Below are 13296 nucleotides of genomic sequence, written 5' to 3' on the forward strand. Positions count from 1 at the left end.
CTGGTCCACTGTCCTCTACCGTTTAATGCCAAAAGAATCTGTCCATCGTAGAGTTGGTCTTTTGCTGGTCTAACATATTGTAAAACAGGGTTTGCTCATCATAAGCACCCAATATTTGGTTTCTGTTATTTGACATCGCTTGGTGTAGCTTTTCAAAGGAAAAGTGATTCACCATGAGCCTTGGTAATTCATGGTCTTGAGCAGTCTTTCGATGCTCTGAATTGCTGTTGTAGTTCTTGTTTGATCTCTATATTCGTCGGAGATAGATAGATAGACAGACAGACAGACAGACAGACAGACAGACAGGCTTGGATGTATGTCGTGGCCGATCACATCATGTGATCAAGTGTTTTGTAATGCTTGCCAGGTTTAAGCCTTTTCTTGGTCAGGGAAGATGATACCAGTGCCATAATACCTGCAGCGTGTCAAAAGCGACATGATGTTCCCAAAACTTCATTAAAGTGCAGTCAGTCATCCTCACTGGCCGGTTTTGAAGGTTTCTGGGGTTTTTCTTGTTGTTGTTCTCCGAAGGTGACATTTGCGGGCAATACGTAACGTTTTTCACCAAAATAGTGTCGTATTTTTTGGTGCAGCAATAAGTTTTTCCCCCACCTGGTGTCACCTATAAATAGCCCAATATATTTGGGCTTCCTTAAATTTTAATATTAATAGAAAGACAGCGGCCTTGAAATAGTATTATCAGCCAGCCTTTTGTTTTCTATTTTGGTCATGTAACGATTGTATTGTAACATTTGCATTTAGCACTGTTGGTCATCTTAAAATACATCATAAGTTTTTCTAATAATAGCTATTAGAAACTGATGATGGTGATTGGGATTCACTAATACGTTATGAAGTTCATGTTTCTGGAGTTTCTTAAAAAAAGACCTGCTGTTTCGGAAACTTCATACCAGAGTTAGTGGGCATCAATTGAGCAGCAGTAATACCCGAAGGTTGCGAAGTGTGCTAAACCAAACTTGAGTTCCGTGCAGACGCCACAGACAAGAAATGCTAAAGCATGTGATGCAAGAGCATCAACTTTCTCTAATACTCCAAAGTTCATGTCAGGGTCCCCGAGGTCTGTAAATCCGATCAGTTCTCCTGTTGTTTTGTCCAGGACAAGATTAGCCATAAAACATCAAACAAAAGAACAACGTATCGCTGGAAATCAAAGTAATGCTCAGTCTCTACTTTAAGAACATCTAACATTTCCTTTTGGAAACCCCTCTTTGGCTTTATGGCATTACGGTAGTCCTTCAGTCGCCTTTGGCTTGGAAGAACCAGCACTCCACTATCCCTGAGTTCTTTATAGCACGAAGGTAACTTTGATGCAAGGGACAAACAAAATCTTATTATAGTAAATAATAAAGATGGTAATTTTTTTTTTATCATCGGGTAATTGCGCACTCCTGTGTTAGTTCTTGAAAACAGTCACTTTTGTTACTGCCAGAAGAGGTTCGTGAAAGGGGTTACTTTAGTACCAGCTGAATCAAGGATCTGAGTAAAATCATCATTCAGTTCATGGTCAATTTCCAAACTTGACTTCAGTAACTCGGCACGCATTTCTTTAAGCTGCTGTTCAAGTTGTGGACACATCAATCGCTGTCCTTGTAAAGTAAGCTTTATTCGTTCTGGATCAGTTTTGGACACGAGCATTAACATAGGCTGGCTTTATCGTTTTACTCTCCTTTGCTTGCCTTGCTTTTTGTGTACAAATTAAACTCCTGACTGAAGGGCAAACTCCATCAACTTCGTTAAAAAGCAAACACTCCTTAACTCTCTAAAAGCCCTTGTGTGGAAATGGCTGCTGCTCTTCTTCTTCCTCCAAACAGTCATGATTGATAGGGACTACATTATGGTATAACTTGCTCGTCAGTTCCAAAGGATTGACTCCAGTACTCCAGTGCAAAGCTTTAAGTTTCCCAGATCCTTAAACAAATTTGACAGAGTCACATTGGACATTGTGCGGCGATATTTCAGGTATAGGGGATGAAAATCCTGGTCGATTTTGCGAGCCTTCGTTAGTTCTCCAAGCCATTCGTTTCGCCATTTTTGATTAGCGTCGTCTTTCGCAACAGGCAGATCATACGAATCTAGCTGGCCTGTACATTGTCAATCCACTTTAGGTACAGCAGCAGTTACAATTTCTGGCGGTGATTTTGTCAATGGTACTGGATTCTCTTTCATGGGTGGTATCTCGGTTGTCTTCAGTTTCGGTCGGTGGTTTGGCAACCTGTAGTGAAGTTCCCTGTCCTCTCTGATCTGGCATGTTAAAGGGCTTAACACATTGGGAGCGAGGTCAATGTGTGGCTTCAATAGCTCAGTTGGTAGAGCATCACACCGGTATCGCGGAGGTCACGGGTTCGAATCCCGTTGAAGCCGTGAATTTTTTTCAGGCTTCTTTATTCCAATTGCTTAAATTGGAAATTCACTGCGACGATCATTTATCACTTTCACATTATTCTTTTGTCTTCATGTTAATTGGCCCTCGTTGCCTCGATCGTATCTGCAGAATTCAAAAGAATCATTGGCTTAAAACGAGGCAATAAGGGCTAATTAACATAAAGGCAAAAGATAAATGTATTTTCCGCCATTTTGGAATAAGGTGTATTTCTTTCAAATACTCCTCTACTTCCTTGGGCACCAGGTTTGAACCATTGTCGGTGCGCAGGCGTCTAGACAATCCATGTCTTGCGAATTGGGCATCTAGGCAATGAATGATGGTTTTACTGGAAGTTGATCGGATGACATCGACTTCCATCCATCGGGTGTAATAATCAACAAGGACTAACAGGTGTTCACCAGAGGGTAATGGACCCATTAGATCCACAGCCACTTCTTCTCATGGTTGGCTGGATAGCGATGTTGGTTTCACTGTGGGGGCGGAACGTTCTTGGTAACCAGCTGGCATCCGTTACACTCTGGAAACTTTTCTTGATGGTGAAATCAAGCAGGGCTGGCGAAAATTTTGATCTGATCTCGATATATTAGAAAATGTTTACAAGAAGCCCCAATACTCTCGTGTGAAGCGTCTTGAAATGTCACATGAGGCAAAACTGATGGTATGGTCAATAGGTCATCGAAATAAACTAAACTTAACCAATCACTTAAGCAAGGCAGAAACGATGCTAACAATGTCCAAAAATCACTTGCTGTGACTAAGGCATGCAGTCATTACAGAAAAAACGGAAATCTAAAACATCTCAATTTAATTAAAAAACTAAAGGTAGACGTTTGAGTCCTACGCTCGCCTCTAGTGGCTTGCTTGATTCTTGTTCTCTTACTTCTTCTTAATATAAAGAAAAATGAGGTCGTTGTTTGACTTTTGGCCCTTACAGCATGTAATTACGTTAGTTTCAGCCTCTCTCTACCAAGGTGTATGAATGGGTACCAGCGAGTGTTAGTGCTTGGGTAATGGCAGACAAGCATCCCATCCAGAGGAAGAGTAGACATACTCCTAGTCGCTACGGAAACTGGGATAGGCGTTGGCCTGATGGGCCATAGTCCTGTCCCTGAACTCTATCTTCCATGCCTTGTTAATCAGATAATGGCGATTTTACTCCCTGATCGCTGGCGATCAAATTCGCTGCGATTGGCGAATAAAATCGCCTAGTGTGTCGCTGGCTTTAGTACACGGTCGCGTAGTTAAACTCGCCATGCGCATCTTGGACTCTCTCTTCTCAGGCCTGGGTTCAACCCCTATAAAGGGCGCTTGGAAGAGAGAGTTCTGGGACTGGACTAGATGGGCCACTAAGCTCGAATGCAGACTTTTAAGCCATCTAAATCAGTATTAAAATACTGATTTAGATGGCTCTTGCCACATGCAACAAATTACATCAAATCTACAGTACAAATTGTTTGCTTACGATTGTGATGTACAACACAAAAAATGCCGTGGGATTTTTATTGCATTTGATTTTTGCATTACGCAAGCTGGAAAATTCTATAAAAGTCGCATTTGTCAAAGTCATGTCCCTCTAACTGCACTTATAACTGTCATTAGCATAACCCAGCTGCCGTCTATTGGCAAAACGCGCAATCTGATTGGCTACACAGGTGCCTTTTATCGATCGTAAGACGGCTCTTGGTTCGCACGCTTAGTTTTTTGCAGAATTTTATCAGCAAAACTTTCAAATAATCAACTCTAGCTATATTTTGTGTTTAATAGATTGGCAGCTGGGTTATGCTAAAACAATTAGACGGCTCGGTCTCGGTTTCTACCAGCTTTTGATAGTTGGCGAGGGGTGAAGCCCTGAGTCAACTATGGTTTGAGCTTGCCGTCTAATTGTTAATTATTATATCGCAGTGTCCCTATTAGGACTGGGAACTACCGAATTTAATGAATATTCACGAATGCAACTGTCTTTAAAAAATGGAAAATTGTCTTAAATGAAGACCAAGTTGTAAAAGCCAATTCCTGCTTCCATAACACCATTATAGCAAACATTTAATAGTAAAACGATTATACTTAAAGTAACTTTGATGTTATTTGTTTTTCTTGCAGTGATGAGAGCTGCTGACAGATGGATTCCAAGTTTTTTTGGAGGCGGGGGAGATTAGGAAGGGAGACAATTATTTTGCATCTGAAACAGCCTTAAAATTAGCTTAATTCTTCTCTTTGCTTAAAGGTCAAATGAACAGAAATTTCGATTTTATTTATTTTTTGCCCATGTGTTTAGTGTAAGCCAAATAAACATATCCCGAAGTTTTAAATTAATTGGACATTGCATTGCAGAGATATAGCAAGTTGAAAAGTGATTTTTTAGGCCTCCATAATCGTAGAGTGCTCGGAAAAATTGTCGGAAAATTGCCGGAAAGAAAAACTTGTGACGTCATAATTGGTGTTTTTGAAGACGACCTCAGACCGATTCCACAGACCGCACCTTAAAATTTAAATAAACGGTGTTTAGACATTTCAAGCAGTTATTTCGTTATGTTCGGCCTTTTTTTGTTGGTTGTTGTTCAGAGACGCTCATTTTTTTTAAATAAAATAGCTTAAGCCCAGAAAAAGCTTAAAGTCTTGTTTGCTGTCGTTTTGCATATCATGTGAGACATAGGTAGAATGCACGCTGGAATGAAAACCAATCAGGAATCTCTATTGTTCTTCCTCATTAGCATTTAACGTTAATGAGCAGAACTGCACGTGTTTTAACCCTGCACGCGCGTTTTGAATCTTGGTACAATTGAAAGCCGTTCTTTGCAGAACAACAACGTGTGGTCTGCGGAATCGGTCTGCGGTCGTTTTCAAAAACACCAACTATGAAGTCACAAACTCGTTTCATTCCTTCCATTTCAGTGCGCGGTTTTTCATAAACGTTTTCGGGAAGCCTTCGGAAATCTTCGTGTTTTTTGCTGTAATTCGCGCTTTAAGGCTCGTAGAGCAAAAAAAATAATTTCACTCAATAATGGCTAGTTTTAGTGTTTGGTTAAATAAAATGGAATTTTGAAATTTCTGTTCATTTGACCTTTAAGGCTTTTTTAGTAAATAATAAAGACGGTAAATTTTAAGCTCGGTGATAAATAATGAAGATGAATTATTCAATAATGACACGAGCATGGGACAAACAAAAAATCTGAGTCCCGACGGGAATCGAACCCATGGTGCAGGTGGGCGCTCTAACTAATTAAGCTACGAGAGACTCGTGGTAAGCTACGAGAGACTCGTGGTAAAATTTACTACAAGGTGAATGATTTCACCATTGCTGATCCTAGCACTACGCAGGACGCGTGTCAGATATCAACCTAGTTAATGGCCCAGCTCACCACGAGTCTCTCGTAGCTCAGTTTATTAGAACGCCCAAACGTTATCTGGGAGACAATGGATTCGATTTCCGTTGGGCAACTAAGATATTTTCTTTGTCCCATGCTCGTGTCATTGTTGAATAATTCATCCTGATGGTTTTTTATTTTTTATTATTTTCCGTTGAATAAGATGTTCATTCGTTTCAGCCCACTTTATTTTATTTCTGTATGCGGTGATGTGTAAAAAGTTTCAACATAAAGTTTTTTTCATTATGTAAAAAGAGACGAGCTTTAAGATTTACACTTTGGTTGTATTGTATTTCAGAGTTGTATTGATTAAAAAATGAACAGCATTTCTGACTGTATTTTTACCCCAACACCTGTTACCTTTTTACCATTGTTATTATAACAGGGAAAATAAATATGGCATGAAAACAATACATGATTGTTGGTTCCTTATTTTCTTCTTTGACAAAGTTGTCCAGGCAAACTTATTTGTCAATTGCCAAGCAGTATTATTGGGTATCCGCAATTGCAATTTGGATCACACTTTTGTGATTCTGAAGCAAATCAATCCACTTTTGAAATAAATGGTACAACCGCAGGGAATCCGGATACGTTTCCATATCTTCCCCGTATTTTTTTTTTGCTTCCCCCCCGTACATTCCTTAGTGCGCTTCGTCGCTATTTCTCTCAGTGGCTTCCCCGTGGTGTGTTCTCCTTCCCCTTATGTGTTCTCCTGCTCGTCCAGTGCTTTGCGGCAAGCGTTCCCTTATGGGTTAAGTTCCCACCAGCGTTATACGCGCGTTACCTATCACTAACCTTAAGCGTTGTACGTGTGTTACCTATCACTAATCTTAAGCGTTATACGTGCGTTACCTATCACTAACCTTAAGCGTTGTACGTGTGTTACCTATCACTAATCTTAAGCGTTATACGTGCGTTACCTATCACTAACCTTAAGCGTTATACGTGTGTTACCTATCACTAATCTTAAGCGTTACACGTGCGTTACCTCTGACTTATCTTAAGCGTTATACGTGTGTTACCTATCACTAATCTTAAGCGTTATATGTGCGTTACCTATCACTAACCTTAAGCGTTAGACGTGCGTTACCTATCACTAACCTTAAGCGTTATACGTGCGCTACCTATCACTAACCTTAAGCGTTATACGTGCGTTACCTATCACTAACCTTAAGCGTTATACGTGCGTTACCTATCACTAACATTAAGCGTTACACGTGCGTTACCTACCACTAACCTTGTGTGTTGTACCTGCGTTACCTATCACTAACCTTAAGCGTTGTACCTGCGTTACCTATCACTAATCTTAAGCGTTATACGTGTGTTACCTATCACTAATCTTAAGCGTTACACGTGTGTTACCTATCACTAATCGTAAGCGTTATACGTGTGTTACCTATCACTAATCTTAAGCGTTATACGTGCGTTACCTATCACTAACCTTAAGCGTTATACGTGCGTTACCTATCACTAACCTTAAGCGTTATACGTGCGTTACCTATCACTAACCTTAAGCGTTATACGTGCGTTACCTATCACTAACCTTAAGCGTTACACGTGCGTTACCTATCACTAACCTTGTGTGTTGTACCTGCGTTACCTATCACTAACCTTAAGCGTTGTACCTGCGTTACCTATCACTAATCTTAAGCGTTTTACGTGTGTTACCTATCACTAATTTTAAGCGTTATACGTGTGTTACCTATCACTAATCTTAAGCGTTATACGTGCGTTACCTATCACTAACCTTAAGCGTTATACGTGCGTTACCTATCACTAACCTTGTGTGTTGTACCTGCGTTACCTATCACTAATCTTAAGCGTTATACGTATGTTACCTATCTCTAATCTTAAGCGTTACACGTGTGTTACCTATCACTTACCTTAAGCGTTGTACGTGTGTTACCTATCACTAACCATAAGCGTTACACGTGTGTTACCTATCACTAATCTTAAGCGTTGTACGTGTGTTACCTATCACTAATCTTAAGCGTTACACGTGTGTTACCTATCACTAATCTTAAGCGTTATACGTGTGTTACCTATCACTAATCTTAAGCGTTACACGTGTGTTACCTATCACTTACCTTAAGCGTTGTACGTGCGTTACCTATCACTAACCTTAAGCGTTACACGTGTGTTACTAACCTTAAGCGTTACACGTGTGTTACCTATCACTAACCTGAAGCGTTACACGTGCGTTACCTATCACTAACCTGAAGCGTTACACGTGCGTTACCTATCACTAACCTGAAGCGTTACACGTGTGTTACCTATCACTAACCTTAAGCGTTACACGTGCGTTACCTATCACTAACCTGAAGCGTTACACGTGCGTTACCTATCACTAACCTTAAGCGTTACACGTGCGTTACCTATCACTAACCTTAAGCGTTACACGTGCGTTACCTATCACTAACCTTAAGCGTTACACGTGCGTTACCTATCACTAACCTTAAGCGTTACACGTGCGTTACCTATCACTAACCTGAAGCGTTACACGTGCGTTACCTATCACTAACCTTAAGCGTTACACGTGCGTTACCTATCACTAACCTTAAGCGTTACACGTGCGTTACCTATCACTAACCTTAAGCGTTACACGTGCGTTACCTATCACTAACCTGAAGCGTTACACGTGCGTTACCTATCACTAACCTGAAGCGTTACACGTGCGTTACCTATCACTTACCTTAAGCGTTACACGTGTGTTACCTATCACTAACCTTGAGCGTTACAAGTGCGTTACCTATCACTAACCTTAAGCGTTACACGTGCGTTACCTACCACTAACCTTGTGTGCTAAACCTGCGTTACCTATTACTAATGTTAAGCGTTACTCGTGCGTTACCTATTACTAACCTTGGATGTTATAACTGCGTTACCTATCACTAACCTTGAGCGTTACAAGTGCGTTACCTATCACTAACCTTGAGCGTTACACGTGCGTTACCTATCACTAACCTTGAGCGTTACACGTGCGTTACCTATCACTAACCTGAAGCGTTACACGTGCGTTACCTATCACTAACCTTAAGCGTTACACGTGTGTTACCTATCACTAACCTTAAGCGTTACAAGTGCGTTACCTATCACTAACCTTAAGCGTTACAAGTGCGTTACCTATCACTAACCTGAAGCGTTACACGTGCGTTAGCTATCACTAACCTTAAGCGTTACACGTGTGTTACCTATCACTAACCTTAAGCGTTACAAGTGCGTTACCTATCACTAACCTTAAGCGTTACACGTGTGTTACCTATCACTAACCTTTAGTTTGACACGTGCGTTATCTATCACTAATTTTAATCGTTACAGGTGTGTTACCTATCACTAACCTTAAGCGTTATACCTGCATTACCTATCACTTACCTTAAAATTACTAATTTTAAAAACACGAAACAACTTTTTAAAGACATGTTTCGGCATGAGTTATGCCATCTTCAGTTTATTGAGAATTTAAAATCTAGGGCTATATATATACCCAAGCTACAAATACAAAAATAGAAATGTATACAAAGTAAAATTACAATAACAAAAGATAATGGTAAAGCCGTTACACCCAATGAGCAAGATGCCATGTTATTTTTAGATTACCTTAATACCAGACATCCTAACATAAGATTTACATTTGAAAAGCAGTTAGAGGGTAAATTACCTTTCTTAGATATTTTAGTAGATAACTCTTCTCCTATTTGTACCATGTCTATAGATCATAAGAAAACCTACACTGGTCTTCTTACTAATTACTTTAGTTTTACTTCATTTAAGTATAAAATAGGTTTAATTCATATCTTAATTGACAGAGCTTTTAAAATCAATAACTCTAATTCGGGTTTTCGCAAAGATCTCGCTAAATTAACAGAAACTCTTAAACGTAACTCATTTCCCTCCCACATAATTGACAAAATCATTAAACGTTATCTAGATAATGTTAGACTTAATTCCTCTAGTGATGTTAGTATTAGTAATTCTAACAACACTAGCACTCGCTATTTTAAACTACCTTTCATCGGCAATGTATCTTATATAACCCAGATAAAAATTAAACAGTTATCTAGGCGTTTTTGCAGAGACTTAAACATCAAGTTAGTTTTTTCCTCTTTTAAAATAAAGAATTTTTTCAGTTTTAAAGATCCCATTCCTGATGCTATTAGATCCTCTGTTGTTTATCAATTTACTTGTGCGGGATGTAACTCCCGTTATATTGGCGAGACTTCCCGTCATTTTTCAACAAGGATCAAAGAGCATACTTTAACTGACAAAAATTCACATGTTTTTAAACACCTTAACAGTTCATCTAATTGCAAAAATTTGTACACATCTGATTGCTTTAAAATTTCGGATTCTGCTCAAACCGTTTATTTTCTTAAATTAAAAGAGGCCTTTTACATTAATAGTTTAAAACCAGATTTAAACACTCAAGTGCAGCATGTCAACACCTTTTTATTTTAATATTTTGTTCTATTAGTAACGGTCTAAAGCTCACACTGTGAGTAATTACTGTTCTAGACAGTACCTGCCACTTTGTAACGGCCTTACCATTACCTTTTGTTATTGTAATTTTACTTTGTATACATTTCTATTTTTGTATTTGTAGCTTGGGTATATATATAGCCCTAGATTTTAAATTCTCAATAAACTGAAGATGGCATAAGTCATGCCGAAACATGTCTATAAAAAGTTGTTTCGTGTTTTTAAAATTAGTAATTTTACTAGCACTTACCTTAAGCGTAAAGCGTTACACGTGCGTTACCTATCACTAACCTTAAGCGTTACACGTGTGTTACCTATCACTAACCTTAAGCGTTACACGTGCGTTACCTTTCACTAACCTTGAGTGTTACACGTGTGTTACCTATCACTTACCTTAAGCGTTACACGTGTGTTACCTATCACTAACCTTAAGCGTTACGCGTGCGTTACCTATCACTTACCTTAAGCGTTACACGTGTGTTACCTATCACTAACCTTAAGCGTTACACGTGCGTTACCTATCACTTACCTTAAGCGTTACACGTGTGTTACCTATCACTAACCTGAAGCGTTACACGTGCGTTACCTATCACTAACCTGAAGCGTTACACGTGCGTTACCTATCACTAACCTTAAGCGTTACACGTGTGTTACCTATCACTTACCTTAAGCGTTACAAGTGCGTTACCTATCACTAACCTGAAGCGTTACACGTGCGTTACCTATCACTAACCTGAAGCGTTACACGTGCGTTACCTATCACTAACCTTAAGCGTTACACGTGTGTTACCTATCACTACCCTTAAGCGTTACACGTGCGTTACCTATCACTAACCTTAAGCGTTACACGTGTGTTACCTATCACTAACCTGAAGCGTTACACGTGCGTTACCTGACTTGACTTTGACCCTTTCGCTCCCAGTGGAGCACAGGTCCACGGAAACCACTGCTCGCCATCGTGTTCTGTTTTGTGCTATCCTTTCAAGCTGCCACTAGGCGTAGCCTGCTTTTCTCGCCTCGTCATCTACCGTCCTCCTCCAGCTGTTTCTGGGACGGCCTCGGCTCCTCTTCTCCTGTGGGTTCCATCTCAGTGCCTGCTTGGTGACATTGCAGTTTGTTACGTCCGTTACCTATCACCACCTTACACGTGCGTTAACCATCACTGACCTTGTGTGTTATAGGTGCGTACCTATCACTTTCCTTTCCCTGCCTTACCTATCACTAACCTTAAGCGTTACACGTGCGTTACCTATCACTGACCTTGTGTGTTATAGGTGCGTTACCTATCACTTTTCTTTCCCTGCGTTACCTATCACTAACCTTAAGCGTTACACGTGCGTTACCTATCACTGACCTTGTGTGTTATAAGTGCGTTACCTATCACTTTCCTTTTCCTACGTTACCTATCCCTAACCTTAAGCGTTGCACGTGCGTTAGCTATCACTTACCTTAAGCGTTACCTATCACTAACCTTGTGTGCTAAACCTGCGTTACCTATTACTAATGTTAAGCGTTACACGTGCGTTACCTAATACTAACCTTGGATGTTATAACTGCGTTACCTATCACTAACCTTGAGCGTTACAAGTGCGTTACCTATCACTAACCTTAAGCGTTACACGTGCGTTACCTATCACTAACCTTGTGTGCTAAACCTGCGTTACCTATTACTAATGTTAAGCGTTACACGTGCGTTACCTATCACTAACCTTAAGCGTTACACGTGCGTTAGCTATCACTAACCTTTAGTTTGACACGTGCGTTATCTATCACTAATTTTAATCGTTACACTTGCGTTACCTATCACTAACCAGTACACTTGGGCCAATGATCAATGGTCGAATGATGTTTTGAAAAACCCTGGTCTACACATTGCACTGTAATCGACTGTAAGTCATACCAGCCGTCACTTTGCTTTACCCCTTGCGTCTCCTTATTAGTACCTTCCTTCACTCCAACGTGCCTTTCACGCTCCAACTCCTCGTGATCCCTTCTAATGCGCTTATCAATGTTAAGCCCAAGAGGGGGCGGGTCAGATGTGGGGCATTTGACTATTCAGACGAATTTTTCGTCATGAAAATCCCCACCCTAAAGCCCCAAATAATGAGCAAATTAGATCAAATTCCCCCACCTTGGGCAAAGAATAACCGTTTTTAAAAGCATCGCATTTGATGTGTTTATTTTGTGAATGGTTGATATAAATTGCCAAGTTTTGTAATTTTCTCTAAGGCTTTTTGACCCGTTTCCATTTTCTGAGGGTAGAATGACGAAGAAATCTATTATTTTGACTTTTAAGTTCTTTATGAGATAAAATGCGAGATTGCCACGGTAATTTAAGTAGCGGGACTTTGAACGCGACGTTCGATGAGTTTGCTTCACCGAAAAGTCTTTGATGAGTCTTTGGCAGAGACGAGATGTCAGACTAGCCACTTTCATTTTAAATCCTTTTAGCATGGACAATTTACCTCAGCTATAAGTGTAACAAATAAACAGCTTACGATACAAGATGCTAGAGTCCTTCTTGTCTATGAACAATTAAAGCTAAACCGATGTGTCATTCAAATAAAGAGAATTCCTACCATCGAGTATTTTGGGGCATGTACTAAAACCCGAAACAACGAAACGAAACCACCGAAACGAAACGACCGAAACCGCCGAAACGACCGAAACGAAACCGCCGAAACAACGGAAACGGCCGAAACGAGCGAAACGAAACAAAATCACCGAAACAAGTGAAACTTCAAGATTTCCGCTACTTACCGTCCTATATATTCGGGTTAGCCTACTATGCACTGCGGTTAGCCTACTAAACACTCTGGTTAGCCTACTATGCACTCCTGTTAGCCTACTACACACTCCGGTTAGCCTACTATTCACTTCGGTTAGCCTACTATGCACTCCGGTTAGCCTGTTTACGGTTAGCTCTCAATAACTGTAATGGGTTTTGCTTGTTTCGGTGATTTCGTTTCGTTTCGCTCGTTTCGGCCGTTTCGGTTGTTTCGGCGGTTTCGTTTCGGTGGTTTCGCTCGTTTCGGTCGTTTCGTTTCGGTG

The 13296-nt window shown here is 40.2% G+C and overlaps 1 pseudogene; it reads right to left on the reverse strand.

Moving 5' to 3' along the window:
- Positions 1-916: 916 nt before the first annotated feature.
- On the reverse strand, positions 917-2269 carry LOC144648280 (uncharacterized; annotated as a pseudogene).
- Positions 2270-13296: the final 11027 nt, after the last annotated feature.

Source organism: Oculina patagonica, chromosome 4, assembly GCF_052425735.1.
Source record: "Oculina patagonica isolate OP01 chromosome 4, crgOcupat, whole genome shotgun sequence".
NCBI classification, from domain to species: domain Eukaryota; kingdom Metazoa; phylum Cnidaria; class Anthozoa; order Scleractinia; family Oculinidae; genus Oculina; species Oculina patagonica.